The sequence below is a fragment of the Psammomys obesus genome, unplaced genomic scaffold, assembly GCF_907164565.1.
Source record: "Psammomys obesus unplaced genomic scaffold, mPsaObe1.curated_primary_1811, whole genome shotgun sequence".
NCBI classification, from domain to species: domain Eukaryota; kingdom Metazoa; phylum Chordata; class Mammalia; order Rodentia; family Muridae; genus Psammomys; species Psammomys obesus.
This window is the reverse complement of record NW_026593286.1, coordinates 36,049,249-36,067,681: the sequence shown is the minus strand read 5'-3', so window position 1 is coordinate 36,067,681 and position 18,433 is coordinate 36,049,249. Positions and strand designations below refer to the sequence as shown.

The 18,433-nt window shown below is 42.8% G+C and overlaps 1 protein-coding gene across 1 annotated transcript in view; it reads left to right on the top strand.

Moving 5' to 3' along the window:
* The first annotated feature begins 18,136 nt into the window (after positions 1-18,136).
* Slc39a10 (solute carrier family 39 member 10) overlaps positions 18,137-18,433 on the top strand; it is a 46,674-nt gene continuing 46,377 nt past the window's right edge. Inside the window, exon 1 of the mRNA XM_055616261.1 lies at positions 18,137-18,290. The gene's annotated coding sequence lies outside the window, so the exon portion shown is untranslated. The remainder of the gene's footprint in view (positions 18,291-18,433) is intronic.

Genomic DNA, 18,433 nt, shown 5'->3' with positions numbered 1-18,433 from the left:
ACTGTTTGCAGAGCATGCCTCCCCAACCTCTGAGGCTGCTCTGTCCTCCTGCAACGGCATCTCCTACTTTAGGTTTATACTTGCCGTTGCAGAGACCCTAAATGTCAGAGCCTACAGTTTCCATGTTGGTTTTAATAGTTCAAAAGAGGAATTCAACCATGCTTTTCACTTGCAGTAAAATTACTTCCAAAGTTCTTTTTTTTTGTTGTTCTTTTCCAGGAATTCTTTGGAGTGTAAGGTCAAATTCATAGCTTGGTCCCAAGCTACCTTTCTTCTTTGGTCCAATTCTAACACTGTTTCTGCTGATAGCAGTTAAGATCCCTGGGTTGGTCTTTTGTCCTCCCGAGCCTGGGCCCTTATCTACTTGAAAATTTGGTCTCTTCATCTGGTGATATGGAGACAGCACTTTTTATTCTGAAACCTCTAATTAGCTTTGCTGTGGTCAAGTTTACTCATTCCCAGCTCCTGTGAGCTGAAGTATGTAACGTGACTCTCCCTTCCTTACCTGGGAGCTTAAAACACACCATAAGAGTTTTACAGTTATCGTACAGTGGAAGAGTAAAAGTTTATATTTTTACAGATTTTTCTTCTCAGCTACTCTGTACAGTAGACTCGATTCTCTTCGTAGAAATAGGAGCTCAGTTCTTGAAAGGTGTAGACAGCTGGGGATCATTTCTGCTTTTCCATTTATGTACAATACGTACATTTATGTACAATATGACAGAAAAACGGTTTTTGGTCCATAAGTCTAGTTTTCTTTTTCCTCTTATGTTTCTCTGATTTAAACACTCCATTTTCTGAATCCCATAAAAATTAAAGTGATGGTTAAAGATTAAAAGAGCTAGACCAGAAAGTGCCAGGCTTATATTTACCTTCAAAAACAACAAGCTTATTTCGTAACCATCTCTTTGCTGCAACTTGACAATTTGCAGATTTCCTGTTTGTTACTGCTCTTAATCATGGCTAAATCTTCATCTTTGGTGGTAGAACACTAATTGTGCTAACACATAGACAAAAATACGGTTACACTGTACAGTCCCTTTAGTCTGTAGTCATGGGGACCGAAGCAGGGCTTCCTGAATGCTGAATTCCACCACTGAGCTGTATCTCCAGACCTTTTTTTTACCTTATATTTTGAGGTAGAGTCCCACTACATTGTGCACTGGCCTTGAGCTCACCCCATAGTCAAAAGTAGTTCTCAAACAGTCGATGCTGCTATGTCAGCCTCCAGCTAGCTTAGATGGCATGCTGCATAGAGCCCTGCTTCATTTGGCATCTTGGTATTTGGGTGGCTTTGCTTCTGCAAACCTGGTTACTTTCTGATTCCAATTAATAATGTGTTTTAATCTGTGGGCGCTTGATATTATATTCTTATCTCCCTGAGAGTTCTCAGTGTTCTTATAATAAAATTTACCTTTTCCTTTTTTATTAGACTTGCCACCATAGAAACCACAATTCCAGTTGCTCAACGTGATGTGCCTCCTTCCAGCTTCTGTTCCTTGTTAAACGGCTTATAATAATTTTATTTTATCTTGTGTGCTCATTTCACAGAGTTTGAAGTATATCTGACAATGGAGGTCAGGCTCTTGGGGTCTTTGGGATACTCGTAGCTTGATGGGGAGTGTGAGAGCCTATTTGAGTAGACATGCTTTTGACTCTAAGGGACAGAACACCTGTCCAAAAGTCACGTAACCAGTCACTTAACTAGCTATTATCTCACATAGCGAGAATTCTCAAGGGAAGGTAGTTCCAGGGTTGAACAATTAATTCACTGAGTTAACACTGACATCAGTTTGCCCTGATGTCTTTTCTTCTATTTTCCCAAATTAGGGCTGTTGTTTGTCCTCTTCGGGGAGTGGCTTCTAGTGTTCTCATGCTGTCCGTAAATGCCCAGACAGAAAAGGGAAATTTCTGTTAGATGTATCTTGTTCAGAGGAAGTACTTTTCCCAGAGGTCCCTTCAGCTCATCCAACAGACACATCTCACATGTCTCTTCCAGAGCTCATTAGCGAAGAAATAGAGCGATGCATCTCATTGCTTAGCACAGCAATGGGCCCCAAACCTGGAGTTGTGAAACCCTTTCCGGAAGCTCATGAAGCTTTAACAAACAAGCAAGCAAACGAACAAAGATAAATTCTTGTCTTTTCCACTTCACTGAAAAAGCCCAGGTGGCCATAAGTGTGTGCCTCTGCCCACAGTTTAGCATCAGTTAAAGAAGAGTCACCAAACTTTGCTAATGGCCAAACCCACGCTGTCAGCAGCTCATGTAAAGTCCCACAGAATGATTTCATAACATGCCTGCATCTCATCTCATCATCCCTCAAATGCAGTCATTTGAACTATGAGGTGGAATGTTCACTTCTCTTATAGCATTGTTTTCCCTCTGAAAGACTAACAAGCAGGACATGATCACTCAGACTTGAGATTTTTGCAGAATTTTCTTGTACATGAATAAAATGAGCCTGTCAGTTCAAGGAAAACAACTGGCAGGATTTGCTGCAAATGATCAAATCCCAGCTTTCAGAGGAAAATTAGAATGTTGGAGAACTTGTATCCACCCCTGGGAGTTTGGCGGCTTCCCAGGACTGGGAGATTTCTCTGCCAAGCTGATGAAATTGGGATGATATTAAGCAGAGTGATATTTTAGATGCTGTGCTGAAATATGTCAACATAAGAAAGACCCACGTGACCAGAGAACCAATATTTTTCCAATGACTGGTGCAGGTTACAAAATCACACTTGAGTAAAAGGAGAGAAATCTGAAGGATGTCAGAGTGAAAAAGCTGTTGTTTTTCCTCTGATTCAATGTTGCAATCAACCTTCAAGAAATCACTGTTTCTTGACTGTTATTGTAAATATTAATGAAAAATATCCAAAAGTATCTGGAAAGCCTGCTACAATTCTCCTTCCTTTTTAAAGTAAATGTTCATCTGAGAGTAGAAAGGAACCATAAGCATCAGTTATAGACCAAATCAACAAAATGGATCTAACAGTAGATATGAGAAGCCATGCCTTCAATTAAGAAGATGGATGACTTCATAATAATAAATAAAGCCTTTTTATGGTGAGAACTAAAATTATTTTTCTATAAAATATTATCTAGAATAAAACATGATATATTTATTATCTATCTTTCCTTCCTTCCTGACCTTCTTTTTTAAGACATGATTTCTCTTTGTGTTCTAGGCTGGCCTGATTTGGAACAGTGTAGTCCCATGCTAGGCCTCAAATTTATTACAATCTCCTGCCTTAGCACTTCAAATCTGGGATTACAAGAATGAGCCTCCATAAACCCAGCTTATATTTATTTCCAACAAATTAAGTTATATGTCATCATAAATATTGATAAAAATAATTCAGTTACTTAAATGTACTCTGTAGTCTTTACTAGCCTTAGAGAATGGAAAAAGACCCTGAAACTTATAGGCTTGCAAACCACTCAGTTCAAATTAATTAGCGATAAACCATTTAGAACTTGGCTTCTACCTTCCATGTGATAACATGGTTTCTGTTGTCTTAATAAAGTCAGGATTCTGTTAACAAGGAAGAAGGGGCTGGGGATCCTGGTAAAGGCATGATGACACAACAGCTACCTGTCAGGATGAAAGCCAAGGAGCGTTTTCCCATTGCCACATGGCAGTCACCACATTGTGATTACTTTGGACAATGTTGACAAAAGAACAAAGACCTCACACGGCCATGCTCCTGGACTACCAGATCCATAATAGACAGAGGTAGAAGTTAGGGACCTGTCACACCCAGGAATTAGCCTATGTCTGTAGTCTGGCTCCTAAAGGCAATACTGCATTTCACTTACACTAAGCTTTGTTTCTTCCTAAAGAATATAAAATAGTGACATCTCCTGTTGCTCTCTCATACCCTGCTCTTAAGTCCCAGCTGTACCTGAACTTATATCCTCACTTCACAAATCAGCCATGGATATTTTGAATAATGGGTTGGTTATTATTCAAGAGAATTAACTAGATTAGAGAATGTATGTCTTAATCATGAATATGTATATATCTATATCTATATATATATATACAGAGTATATATATACATGTGCCCTGTAAAATGACTGGGGAAGCTACAATGCCACCCATTAACCATGATTGGGGTTTTTAAAGGGTTTTCTTCTTTGAAAAACACTGAATTGAATATCCCTGAAGGTCTGTGGGTAGGAATGTTCATTCAGTATTTGGAAAGAAAGTCTGACCTTTATAAGAGAAACTAGGCACAGAATATAGACTTTGGAGTGTTCAGTATAAAAGACACAGTTGACACTGTGAGAGTTCCCCTGACATGTAATATGAAGTGATAAGGCAGTAGATACAGGAATTAGAAGAGCATTTTCAGAACTAAAAGCATTTTTGAAGATGTTAAAGGAAGTGTTTCTAAAAGTGAGGGCATTAGCTGAAAATTCAAGATGAAGTGTCAAAACTCAATAAAATCTTATGAGAGGTCAATAAATGATTCTTAAAAATAAACTATTTTAGGGCAGTTTTATTGATCATCTATCCATCCATCCATCTATCTATTGATCATCTATCCATCCATCCATCTATCTATTGATCATCTATCCATCCATCCATCTATCTATTGATCATCTATCCATCCATCTATCTATCTATACCCATCCATCTCTAATCCATCTCTGAATTTAGAGACCTAGAGCTCTGGAGATCCTGCTGGTTTCCCAAGCTGGCCTTTAATTCCGGCTTAAGCAGTCCTTCTGCTCCAGTCTCCTGAGTGTATGGTACTCTAAGTACACACCACTGTACCTGGCTCATGCAGATATACTTTTTTTCTTGAGGCGGGGTCTCACTCTGTATTGGTGGCTGGCCTTGAACTTGCTATGTGGACTGTCCTGGACTTGAACTCACAGAGATCCATCTGCCTGTCTCTAGACAGATGTGCCTTTATTAACTAAAGTCAATACTTCATTCACTTCTTTAGTTCATGCTTCAGAATCACATCTAAACTTATATTGCCTTTGGTCATCATGCATTCTCCCTAATAGCCCTGATGTCTTTTTCATGCTTACAGCAAAGTTGTAGATCTTGGGCAGGAGAATAATTCCTGTGTACATGTGTGTGCATCCATGGGTTGTGTTTGTTAATGCTAAGCCGCTGGGGATCGAATCCTTAGCATCATGTGTGTGTCACCACACACTATACCCTCAACCCTTATGTGCCATTTTTACCACATTATATCAAAGGCACATCTACAACCTGATTATATCACTGGTGCTGACTCTGACAGCCAGGCTGAGAACATCAGTCCAATTTTTCTACTAGGTAGCTGCCTCTTCTCCCGCTTTTACTCATCTTTTTTTGACGGGGATGGGGTGGAATTGATTTCTTTCAAGACAGAGTTTCTCTGTGTAGCCTTGGCTGTCCTGGACTGGCTTTGTAGACCTGGCAGGCCTCGAACTCACAGTGATCCATCTGCCTCTGCCTCCCAGAGTGCTGGCATTAAAGGTGTGTGCCACCACCCCTGACTCCTCTTCTACTCTTTAAAAGGGAGTTGCCAAGCATGGCCCACATCTGCTGACTGGGAAGTTAGGGCTAACCTCTTGACTGAAAGTCCATGCCATAATTTTAAATTCTACATGAAATACTTGTTTCTTTCTTCCCATTGTCAGTGTACTCCATCACCTGATTATATCAGTACATACCAATGACTATTTATTCTAAACTTGAATCATAACACACAATTTTTTAATCTTATTGCTCAAGTCCTTTCAGAGTTCACTGCTACAGGCTCTTTCGGTTGGCGCCCATGTCGCTCATACACTCTCATTCAGTTAGTATAGCTGCTTCCTCAACTTTGTGAACACAGACAGTGTCAAGCCCCAATAGTGAAACACTGGGACCCTTAAATAACAAGGGAACATATAATATCATCCTCAACAAGCTGTAATCTAATAAAAAAATATAAAGAGATGAAAGCCATGCTTATGCCATGAAAAGATTGAAAACTTTTTTGTTGTTTGAAATCTCAGAGTGGTCAAATTGAATGAATGCAGAGGATGTCAGTTAAAATTTCTATCTGATGAAACTGAGGGAAGGAAATTGTTACTGGCTGTTCTGACTGCTTTTATATTTGGCACACACTGTCCTGCTTTTTTTTTTTTTTTAACAGCAAGTAATGTGGTAAACTTTAATTATGATGTGAATGTGCCAGAATTTTTGATGTGCTCAAAACTTCTCTGTGAATGCCAATCTTGCAGGATTATAGAGAAAATGATTTGATTTTAGGCCTTGCTTAAATTCCTGCAAAGACTTGATCTTAGAAAATGCTATAAAAATGTTTCCCAACAAATAGGTAATTTTTCTCACAGTGAATGTCCTTGAACATTTAAAGCAAGTTTGAAATATTTAGGAGACAAAACCTGTGTTCGTTTTGTTCTCTTATCATTTCCTCAGTTATGTTAACTAGTAAAGTTTTAAGCTTTTACTGGGAGCAAAAGAAATTAGAGTGAGTTGGCTATATTGTTGAATAGGATGTAAGCAGTTAAGGATGAAGAGAGAATAGTCATTCACAACCGGTTCTCTACATATGTTGTCAGCCACATTTCCTGGCTTTTGGTTCAGGGGAGCCATTTTGTGACGTCTTCTTTGTGCTAAGCAGCGTAAGCGGTATTGTGGTGCCACTGCCGGGCATAACATTACACTGAACCAGGCACAGGCCCTGCTACCAAGGAGTTGGTGAACGTAGGACACAGAGGGCATAGACAAATAGGCCACGAGTGCAGGCTACATGTTGTTGTGGGGAGTCTAATAGCTAGTGTGTAGGAGGACTCCTAAGCCAGAATTGATCTCTGTAGGGGAAGGAGTAAAGAAGCTGGAGAGCTGTACTTCAACAGAATCGCAAAGGAAAAGCAAGAGATGGCGGGAGGGAAGGTGCAGCGGAGAGGGGGTGCTGCAGGCACAGAACAGCAGGGAGAAAGTCCTACGGTGTTGCTGGGTCAGTGTTTGAGAGACACCTTGTCTACACTGCAGACAGGTAGAATTAAGACAGTGTGAAGGAGCTACTCAGCTTCTAACAGCCTTTTTATTTAGCCCATATATTTAAGGTGTCATCTCAACATATAATCAATATGAAAAAGTATTGAGACAGTTTTCATTTTTTGTACTAAAATTTAGAAATCCAAGTATGTTTCGCATTATATATTAGTTTAGATTACACGTATTTCAAGTGCTTGGTAGTCAAACAGTAGACTAATGGCGAACGGCGACTCTACCAGACCCTTCAGTTCTAGAGAGAAGTAAGGAGAGATTAAACTGCAGAAATACTCCAGTGACAGAGTAGGTTGAATGTTTGTCAGCTCAGGTACTCACCTCAAAGACTATGGGAGGTCCTGGAAGTTTGAGTCAGGGAAGTAATTGATCAAGTCACCGACTTTCACTGTGCAGAATGGATTGGAGGTGGGCTTTCTCTGGAGCCAGCTAGTTCTAGAAAATAAATAACTTTTAGTAGGGGAGCAATGTGGACATAAAGAAATGCAAGAGTCAAGCCATGAAGATGAACTGGTGTAACGATGGCTTGTTGCTCGGGATTCCAGCTACTTTCAAGGCTCAGGAGGCAGAAAAATCACTTGAGCCCAGGAGACCAGGTGAACATGGGGGATGGGGGATTTTAAGACAAGAGAACCTAAAGGCATTGATAAGTGCAAACCAGAGGAGACTAGAATAACTGCATCACTTCTGTTTTCCCTCCTCCACCCTTCCAGGAAGTACAATAGAACCTTTCTGAGAACCAGCTCTAACAACGAGGTGTACATGTCTGAGCGGCTGGTGAGACAGCCCGCTCTGATGCTAATATCTAAAGCAGAGCTGGACGTCACCAGCATATAATTAGTAATTGAGATCATGGGACTTGCTGTGGTCTGGATGTGCTTTGTCCTTGAAATCAAAGGTATCAGACGCTCGCTACTCAGTGTGCGGATTTGAGGGGGCTTTGGACTCCAGGAGGTGGAGCCTAGTGGGAAGTCATTAGATCTCTGGACCGCCTCTCAGAAGTGATTAAGGTCCTTTCTGAAGGATGGTGATTAGCGCCTGTGAGAATGTGGTTATAAAAGGGCAGCCTGGCCCCAGGCCCTTCCTCATTCAGGCTGCCCACTTCACCTTGTCATCTCTAGCACATGCTTAGCTTCCATTATGCTCTCTGCCATGTCCGGGCTGACCAAAGGGGCTCTCGCCAGAGAACAAAGCAGTTGGGCCACCTGATCTTGAACTTTAAGCCTCCAAAACTGAGCTAAACAAACCTCCTTTCTTCCGGAGGAACCCGACCTCCATTATTTTCTAATACTTTTAGAAAGTAGACTAAACAGGGTCAGGATGAGGGTCAAGAATCATTGGGATTCTTGAGTGTGGTTTGTTTGGGAGATAGAGAAAACCAACCTTTAGGCACGCTAGGCAAGCACTCCATTACTGAGTTACAAGCCCAGCTCCTCCGATCTGATGTTTTAAGCACAGTTTCTGAGAAACTGATTTAAAATGCAGAACTTGGTGTTCGTCCCTCTGTCCTGGGGAAGGTTGGGCTGTGCACTTTGAATAAGAGTCCTTTGAGATGTTGATGCAAGTAGTCCTTAAAATACTCCTTTACAAACACCAATATAGTATAACAAATAAAAGTACTCAGAAGAGAGCGGCTATGTGTACAGGGTTGGGAATAAGAGCCCTTGACTAAACTGGGAAATGAACCACTAGAGAGGTTAAGGGGGAACCAGAAGAATGCTGTCTGCTATCAACAGAAGAGTCTGGCAGATTCTTCCTAAGGAGAAAGGGCTATCTCTACGAGGGATAGCAGTAAGAGACTGCCCCCTCTTTAGCTGTTAGTTAAGGTGCCTGTTCTAGCTATGTCTTCTCATTAAACTCATTAAATTCCTGGGCATCTGAAGGAAGTAGTTAACTGCCTCAAATGTAGCAGAGAAATAAAATTAGATAACATTTGAAGAGTGACAGAATGGTTTGGTGACTGAGTTCAGCAGTGACAGTCTGGGAGATGTGGTAGGATAGAAGCTCTGTCTCAATGAGCGCCTTGAGAAAGGGTCAAGAGAAAAGTCTTTTTGGGTAACCATGGCCATGGGAAGGAGGGAAGAGAAGGCAGAGTTCGTGGAGGGCACTCACTTGGCAAATACTGAGGGATGCCGGAGGCCCTCCTGGTTTCATTTCTTTGTGTTGAGAGAGTCAATACGGGAAACTTCCTGTGCTTCACAGAATACAGTTATGAAATGATATCAATTACATCTTAACTAGTCAAGTGGTGTCCCGGAAGACTGTCTCTTCTTTTAGTAATTCTCGGGGTGAATAAACCATTTTGCAGTATAGACACCTTATTACTGATGGTGTGTGTGTGTGTGTGTGTGTGTGTGTGTGTGTGTGTGTGTGTGTGTGAATGCAGGCACAAAGTGCTGCAGCAGGGTGGAACTGGATGATAAAGGAGACAAAACTAGACCTTAAACTAAATTTCTCAGTCACCTCCTCGGCTTCCTGTGCTGAACAGTCATCTATAATTGGCACCTCAAAGTGGTCGAATTATTTAGCTGTGGTTAACTCACAAATCAGTTATACAGCTCTGTGGAGGGAGGGGCTGCTAGAACTTACTGCTGTGGAAAGACTGTGGTGGCTCATTTTCTCTCTACCCCTCGCCACTACCCCACTACCTAGCTGATGCAGAAAGTCAGATTATCAGCCATTGCATTTGCTATTTAACATTGTTGAGGATTATCTTAGGTAACTGTACAAATGCAGTAAGTGTTTCAAAGATGTGCTTTGTTCTCAGTACAAAAATTCAAATAAAATGAGATATAAATAGGGCCAAGAGAGCCTTACATCTAAACACAGCTGAAAGTTTAATTAGGCTAAATGCAAATCAGTTACTTTAAACTTTCCTGCAAAGAGGGTGGGTCTGTCTTGAATCTGAGCCAATTACTCTTAAAATCACATCTGCATCAACTTTAAGGTGTGTCTGGTAGCTTCACCCATGACCAACCTAACTGCTTTACTTTTTTTTTTTTTTTTTTTTTTTTTTTAAAGCTTATTGGATAAAATGCTTGCCTTACCAGCAGTGAGACCTGAGTTTGCTCCCCAGAATTCACAGGAAAAGCCAGGTGTGATGATGTGTGCTTGTAATCCCAGCGCTGGGAGAGGGAGACAGGTGGGCCGCTGGGGCTTACTGGCCAGCAGTCGAGCCTAGTTGGCAAGCCCTAGGCCAAAGAGACCCTGTCTCAAAACAAAGGTGAGTGAAGCACCTGTGGTTGTCTTCTGATCTTCACAGGTGAACCAACACACACGTGTACATAGATGTAAATAACACACATGTGCACAGAGAGAAAGGAGAGGGAAGAGATGAGGAAGGCACCAGTAGTGTTCTGGCCCCGATATTGCCAGTTTTTGGTTGTCTCAGGAGCTCCCAGTGACAAAACTATTGTCTCATATATAAAGTTCTTATTTAAAATCGAGGACGAAAATGACATTTTTTTTTCTTTCTTTTGGTTTTCAAGAGAGGGTCTCTCTGTATAGTTCTGGTTGTCCTGGAGCTCACTCTGTAGACTTGGCTGGACTTGAATTCACAGAGATTAAAATGCTTCTTTTTCCTGAGTGTAGAGATTAAAATAATGTGCCTCTATTCCAGGGAACAAAGGAAAACAAAGCAACTACTTCACAGGAAGAGTGCAACGGTAGAAGGAATGCTTACCGTGCATCGGGCCCTGGGATCCATGCCTAGCACTGCAACAAAAACTAAAACCTCACAGAGTCCTATATGCTAGTTTATACCTGTTATTCTGGGGCTCGAATGGCTGAGGCAGGGGGATCAATGTGGAGAACCCGCTGGGCTACATCATGAGGTCCAGGCCATCTTAGGGTATGTAGTAAGACCTTCTCTCAAAAATTAACCACATGATAAACCAACCAAACAACAACAAAACAAAACCGAAACAAGCCAAACAACCCCCCCCCCACCAAACCCTATATAATCATTTATGTGGTATAATAACTTCCAGTTCCTCGAATACTAGATGCACTAGGTAGTATATTTGTTTATTTTGTATTTATTGCTACATTTTAGTTTATTTTCTTTCATCATGTTTTTATTATCTCAAATAGACACTGTGTACCCACTAAATATTAATTAGCCTTTCTCTCAGTATTCTTCTCCCGTACTACCCCGCCCCTGTCTTCTATTTTCTGTCTTTATGAATTGCCCATTCTAAGTATCCCGCAGAAGTTAAGTCATGAATAGTAATGGTTTTGCCTGCCATATTTCACTTAGCATAGCGTTCTTAGGATTCATTCATCCTAGAGGAGGTATTTCTGTTTAAACTTTGGTTGCTAATATTGGTGTATTTGTTACACTGATGTCCCCCAATAGAGCGAGACAAACCAAACCCTGTGAAACATGGCTCCTCTTATAATGAAGATGAAGGTAGATGACTGAAGGAAGCCCACAGGTACAGAGTAGAGTGTATGCGCACATTGGATTCTATCCCTTCAATACTTTCCACTTTTAGAGTTTCCTAACTTTAATTTTCTAAATCTGCTATAACACGTTCCCATAGATTTGGTATCTTAAAACCTTTAAAAAAAAATAATTTTGAGCTGGGCATGGTGTGCGCCTGTAATCCCAGCATTCTGGGAGGAAGATGCAGATAGATCTTTGTGAGTTCAAGGCCAGCCTGGTCTACAAAGTGAGTCATGGAGAGCCAGGGCTACACAGAGAAACCCTGTCTCAAAAAAAAAAAAAAAAAGTCTCTCACTGTCCTTGTAGGTCCAAAGCTTGACTTTGGACTTCTTGAACAAAAACCCAGGTACCAGCAAGGCCACTTTTCTTTGGAGGCTCAAAGCAGAGTGCAGAGATTTAACTCATGTGTCATTGCTACCTCTTTGAGGCTGCACGTATTCCATTCGTATAGAGGTTTCAGCATCACTGACTGTTAATCTTCTGCCTCTTTTTTAAAATAACCGGAGGTGGGTGGCGTGTGTTAGAGCGCATGAGTGCAAGTGTGGTGGTCAGAGGACAGCGTGCAGGAGTTGTCTCTCTCTCCACCATGTTGGCTGGTTCTGGTAGTCAGGCTTGGCAGTGAGCACCTTTGCCCACAGAGCCATCTCACCTTCCCCCTTACTTTTATCTGTTGCAGACCTTCCTCCTCTCCCCTTTTCTTCTCTTTTTAGGAACTTGTGTAATTAAATTAGGTCCTTAATTCCATAATCGGCTTTATTCTTTTTTGATTTTACATATACACAGGTCTATGGATTACAACAAGGGCATCTTTGGGGAGGGGACAAACCTCTTGTGGCTACCGTACTAACCTTCCTTACTTCTTCTCTTCCTGCCTGGGCTCACCCCACCTGCCTGCTTAAAATTCTTCTGAGGCTCTTAATGCAATCTAGCATTCAGAGGCCTTAGCCTGCTGCACAGAGGCCCAGTTTACTAGTCCTGTCTCATCACCCCTAATCCCCATGCAGAATAAGCCACACACACACACAGAGGGAGAGTCAGAGAGACAGACAGAGTCGTTCAGTTCCCTAATCTGAAAACCATGATTTCACTCACACCACTCTTCTGCGTGTGTCCTCTCCCATGACCCCGTGTTTTTACCAGGCTTTCCTCCACTCACCCTTAAGTCACATGTCAGATATTACTAATTTCAGGAAGCCTGAGTTTAACCCACTTTACCTCTGCTGCCATAGCAACCGCACCTATATCTAGCCTAGCATTTACCACTCTATGCTATAATTACCCCTTTAATTACCTCCTCCACCAGACCATAAGCTATTTAAGGGCCAGACTCCCATTTTGTCCACCCTGGTATCCTAGCTACTTAACGCAGTGGCTTGCATGTACTAGAAGCTCAAAGCCATGCTTGAAGCTTTGTCTACCCCTCAGCACTGTTCTGTTTTTCTGAGGCAGACTAATGAATTTCTCTTTAAATTCGCCGGGCTAAAATTTTATCGAACCCGTCCTTCTCATGATTGATTTGCACATTAGTTGCTCATATTTAAGGACTCCAGTCCTACAAATTAAGTATGATCTGCTTAATTTCTAATATAACTTCATTGATATAAATGCATACTTGAACAACAAGATCAAATTGCCACGACAGGGAGGAAAGCTTTCGAATGAATGTAAAACTGGATTGACTAATGAACATTCTGCTTTTGACTGAAGGGAACATCATCCTCAGAGTTGATTCGAGCTAGTGAAGTGGAAGATAACGCACAAGGAGAGAACAAAAGTTCACAATACAAACATCTCAATGTGTTTTTGTTTTTATTCTTTATTTTCTTTAACATTAGATTTAGAGTTTCCATTGGCCCACAGCATTTACAGACTGGCAAGTGCCATTTTATGGATCTTTTCTCTTTCCTGTTTTAATTACTACTAGTTCAGAGAATGTGTCTAGACATAGTCACAAAAATCGGGCCTGGCCCAGTCATGCGCCTTGTGTTTGCAGATGTGTACATGGAGGCCAGAGAACAACATCCAATATCGATCCCCAGGTGCCTGCCATCTTGGTTTTTGAGACAGTCTTGCTCTTGTTGCCTGGAGCTTGACAGGTAGGCTAAGACAGCTAGCCAGGAAGCTGTGGATCTCTGTCTCTTCCCCAGAGTTAGAATTTCAGGCATGCTCCACCACATGGAGGCCTTTTCCTTGGGTTGAGGATTAAACTCAGGTCACCATGTTTGTGTGACAAGCAACTGGCGGGTTAAGCTACCTCCCCAGCCTTGGGCACAGTCTTGAAAGCAGAGGCAAATGGTATGAGTACCATCTCAGGAGCCAGGCGGCTGGGACTGCAATTCGGAATCTGCCATCTAGGGACTGTAATAAAGTGAACAGATGCCATAATATCCACTTTACAGGGTTATAGTAGGAATGAATTATATTTACATCATTAAAATGTTGCCACTTTTAAAAACTTTTATTTATTGATTTTTATATACTGAATGTACCCCCTTCCTCCTCTGCTCCCGGTCCCACCATCCCACCTTCTTCCCCCTTCTTCTCTTCCCCTTCTCCTCAGAAATGCGGAGCCCTCACCCACCAACCCACCCCAGCATATCCAGTCATAGCAAGACTAAGCACAAGCTCCTCTACTGAGGCCAGACAAGGCAGCCCAGCTAGGGGAAAGGGATCTAAGTGCTGGCAAATGATCTAAAAGCAGTCCATGTCAGAGACAGTACCCGCTCTACTTGCTAGGGAGGCCCACATGACGACTAAGCTGCCTATCAACTACATGTGTGTACAAGGCCTAGGTCCAGTCCATGCATGCTCTTTGGTTGGTGCTTCAGTCTCTGTAAGCCCCCATGGATCTAGGTTAGTTGACTCTGTTGGTCTTCTTGTGTGGTTCTTGTCCAGAACTAGTGGAACCAGAGACTTTTTTAGCCACGTCAATTCATGTGTTTAGGTTGGGAAGGCAAACTGCGAAATGTAACTGCTTAGAGAAACAACGTCCTTATCCTTATAATTAGAATGAAACTTGAGTATGAAATCATCGGATACTGTGGGTGAGATCATCCACAAGAACGCAAGCAAGCCTGGCAGAGCGAGTCCTAAACTACTGGGCATTGCCAGATGCGTTCTCCACAAGCATGAGAAATTACCTAAAACATCTCCCATCCTGTGTGATGAAAAGAAGTGCTGATTTATGCAATTCCATAAAGAGCAGAAAAGCAGCTTATTTTCCTATAAATAAAGTATGCTTTTTCACTTAGAACTAAAAGTAATACAAGAGAGATTCAGAAATCACTATAATCACCACTTTGAAAAAAAATAGTTTTATTTACTTCATGGATATGAATGTTTGTCTGAATGCATGTATGAATACTGCATGTGTGTCTGGAATGCATGTATGTGTACTAGGTATGTGCCTGGTTCCTGTGGAGGTCAGAGGATGGCATTGGCTCTCCTGGAGCTAGAGTTACAAATGTTTGTGATCTGCTATGTAGGTGCTGAGACTTGAACCAGGGTTTTCTGTAAGTTCAACAAATGAGCTTTAACTGCTGAGCCAGCTATCTTTCCTGCAGTAACTGCTACTCTTGTTTCGCCAATTCATTTATTGCCTTACCTGAAATGTACAGTTTTGCTGCATTCTTGCTGTCAATGTTTGAACACATGAAAGTAGGCAATATTTGCTAAGTGTGTCTTGGCTTAAGCGATAGACTTGCTTGTTTTTGTCGATTTAGTTATGAAATGGTGTTATTATCAGGAAGCTTTGGGCAAGATCTGAAACTTGTTTTCACATGATGACTTTTATAAATGAATCTTTAATACATTTCAACTAATGTAATATACTTTTAAGATATTTAGCAGTAACTCATGGTTAATTGTTCTCACGTTGGTAATTTCCCTTAAGCTGAAGTGTAGTCATCATAAATACATTTAAGATTTGCAATGTTAATATAATCATTTTTGCTGCTTTTTATCTTGATTACTTTGGACTTGGAGCTCAGTTTCGAAGGCCAAGTCAGCTGTGCAGTTGGGATTTTAAAGGATCTAAAATGGCCACCTGTTGGCAGCTGAGTCCTATGTTGTCTGTAGGGGACTACCAAGCCTGTTTTTCTTCAAGTATTCTTGAGTGGGAAATATTGGCTAACAGTGACAATGAGAAGTGGGCTATTTGTTTATCTTTATTCTGCAGTCCTCTACCCTTAGGAATTTAGATAATCACCTTTGCTCCTTTCTTGGAACCTTTTTCATAAAACGCCTGAAAAAAAATATACTCCTTGGGCAACATAAATAATAGGAGTACAGTAACTTCTTTCACAGCCAAAGTCATTGAGTCTCAAGTTGGCTTTTCTGTTCTGGGTGGGGAGTGATTTAATATTTGTGTCACTTCATATCTCCAGTTTATTTTTGTCTCTGCAGATCTCTGACATTCAGTTTATTACGTGATTTCACTTGCCAGGCAATCAGTTAAATTTGTCATTCACTGAGGCTCTGCTGGCCTATCTTCCTTTGCTGTCTCAGAGAGTTGGGCTCTTCAGACACCCAGTCTTGCTCTTGAGAACCAGGAAGAACTGTGGATCTGGGATTTCACTGCCACATATAAAATACAGAGTCTCTAGAAATGATAGATAATTGCCAGTTTTGAAGCCTGTGTTCAGACCTTTGAATGTATATGCCTGACACAGTCCTTTCCCAGTTTAAAAATATCTGTTCTGGTGCTTATTTCCTCACTTCATTTACTCTTTCTTGTTCTCTTAATGAGTTCTCTAGGCACAACCTTGTCTAATCCAAATATATTTGGCCATGTGAAAAATCAGTGTTTAGACTGAACTGCATTAAAGGAGACTTTTTGATTATTGGTCATTACTATTCTTGACTCAAGAAAAGAACAACTGAGTTTCAAAGGTCTGATTTCTTAGAATCTTAGAATCCCTGTCTTTGCAGATTTCATTACCACCTTAACATTATTGTGGATGGTGAACACTTTTTTTTTAAAATTAAAAGGAAAGCCGGGTCCCAGTCGAGGACTTCCTTTCACGGCCAGTGAAAGTTCAATATAAGGTGTGATTCGTATTTCCATTATTGTACTTGTTTCCTTTCTAATGCCTGGAAGAGCTGAAAGGGCCGCGGGATTCATTACACTGTCTCATGGAGGTAGGATGGCTTCCTTTAAATTTCAGGTACAGATGTGTGAAATGATACTGTGAATGAAGTAGTATGAGCAAGAGGTTAGCAACTGCTCATCCACCGTCTTCTTCCACTAGCGGCAAGGTGTGACGGCTTTTCAGAACGTCTTCCTTTGAGAGCTGGAGTTAGGGCATGGGCTGGGTTCCCCCACATGAGAAAAAGGGGGATCTTTGAAACGCAGTGTGCTTTTAGTCAGACGTTTATTAAGTAGCTGGATGATGTGCCACGTAGAGGCAGAAAACAAAAGGCAAACAGCTTCTTTCATGGAGTTCACGTATGCCAGATAGACCACATGGCCACACGGAATAGGTTTGGCTCTATGTGCCTCCTGTTCTCTCAGGCAAGTTACTTATTTCCTATGCCTTCATCTCCTGGGTAATCATTCTTCACTGTTACAAGTATTAAATTAATGCACATGCAAAGCATGTTGGAGGTACCTGACACAAAGCTGACAATCACTACTGTTCAGAGTTATGTGCACCCTGTTGGACACCCATAAAGCACCCCGAGAATTCACTTTCATTAGTAAGCAAGCGCAGTTTGAATACAGAAACACAGACATCCGGGCGGAATACAAATAAGCCTAGACATGAACTAGGAGCCAGGAAGAGGAGTAATGAATAATGAATTCAGCAAAGGGTTTGCCGAGCTTCCTTTTAAGAAAATTGTGGGTTGTTGCTTACGAGGGGAGGAGGCCATGAGAATGGCGGTGTGAGCAAAGGGGTACAACAACTGGCAGGATGTAGGCATGACTCCACCGGAGCTGCTGGGCAGAACAGCGTTTTGCCTTTGGGTGTAAAACTGTGGTTAAGGCGGTGGGAAGTCCTTGGAAGGGCCTAAGGCCTCCAGAATTACGCGTCCCTTTTAGGCTCAACTTCTCCTTTCTGTTTGGGAAGGCCCACTGTAAGTGCTCTTTAAAAGGGGGTGCGGTGGGGGGAGTTATGCAAAACATTTTGCACATAGCACTAAAGTTCAGTTTTGCCCTGAGACTGGGACGGTTGCTGGGACCGAGGGGGAGGAGTTAATTTCATAAAGATGTCTAGTCTTCGTACAGATCAACAATACTAATCACTCAGAGACCTCTGGGCTAGGGCGTTCGCCCTTCAGATTTCCACGTCTCATCCGCCAGCCCAAGGCCTCAGCCACCGACGTGCGAGGCCAGGCGAGGCGACCGTGGGCGCTGCACGCATGCGTTAGAAGACGCCCCAACTCCCCCGCGCCGTCCTTTCTCGGAACAAAACTAGCGCGGGGCCACTGGGCTCCGCAATTTGCGTAGATCGAGTTTCTTCCAGCTTCGCCCGTCGGTGCAGCTCCCGCGGGTGCCGCGGCTCCCCTACGCCAGGAGCGGCCGCGAAGTGAATGGCTGGGCGCTGCGGGTGCGCCGCCGGCGTAGCGCGGAGGCTGCCCGGGTGCGGCTGCGCAGGACGCCCGAGCGGGCCGGGTGCGCCGCTGGCGTAGCGCCGAGGAGGCCGGGGTGCGGCTGCGCAGGGCGCCGGAGCGGGCCGGGTGCGCCGCCGGCGTAGAGCCGCGGCCCGCACGCTGGGCTCCGCGACGCAGGTAGCGCAGGCGGCTTTGGAGAATACGCGACTGGGTGCAGCCGGGGTTTGGTACCGAGCGGAGAGGAGATGCACACGGCACTCGAGTGTGAGGTAACTATAAAACCCCGATTTGTTTACATTCCCTCCCCCAGAACCGGCCCCGTGCGCGGCGGAGCCTGGGAGTCCCGGGACGGCGGGGGAGGCCGGGCGGCCGGGCCGGGGCTGGCACCGGGGGCCTCCGGGCCGGGGCGCGG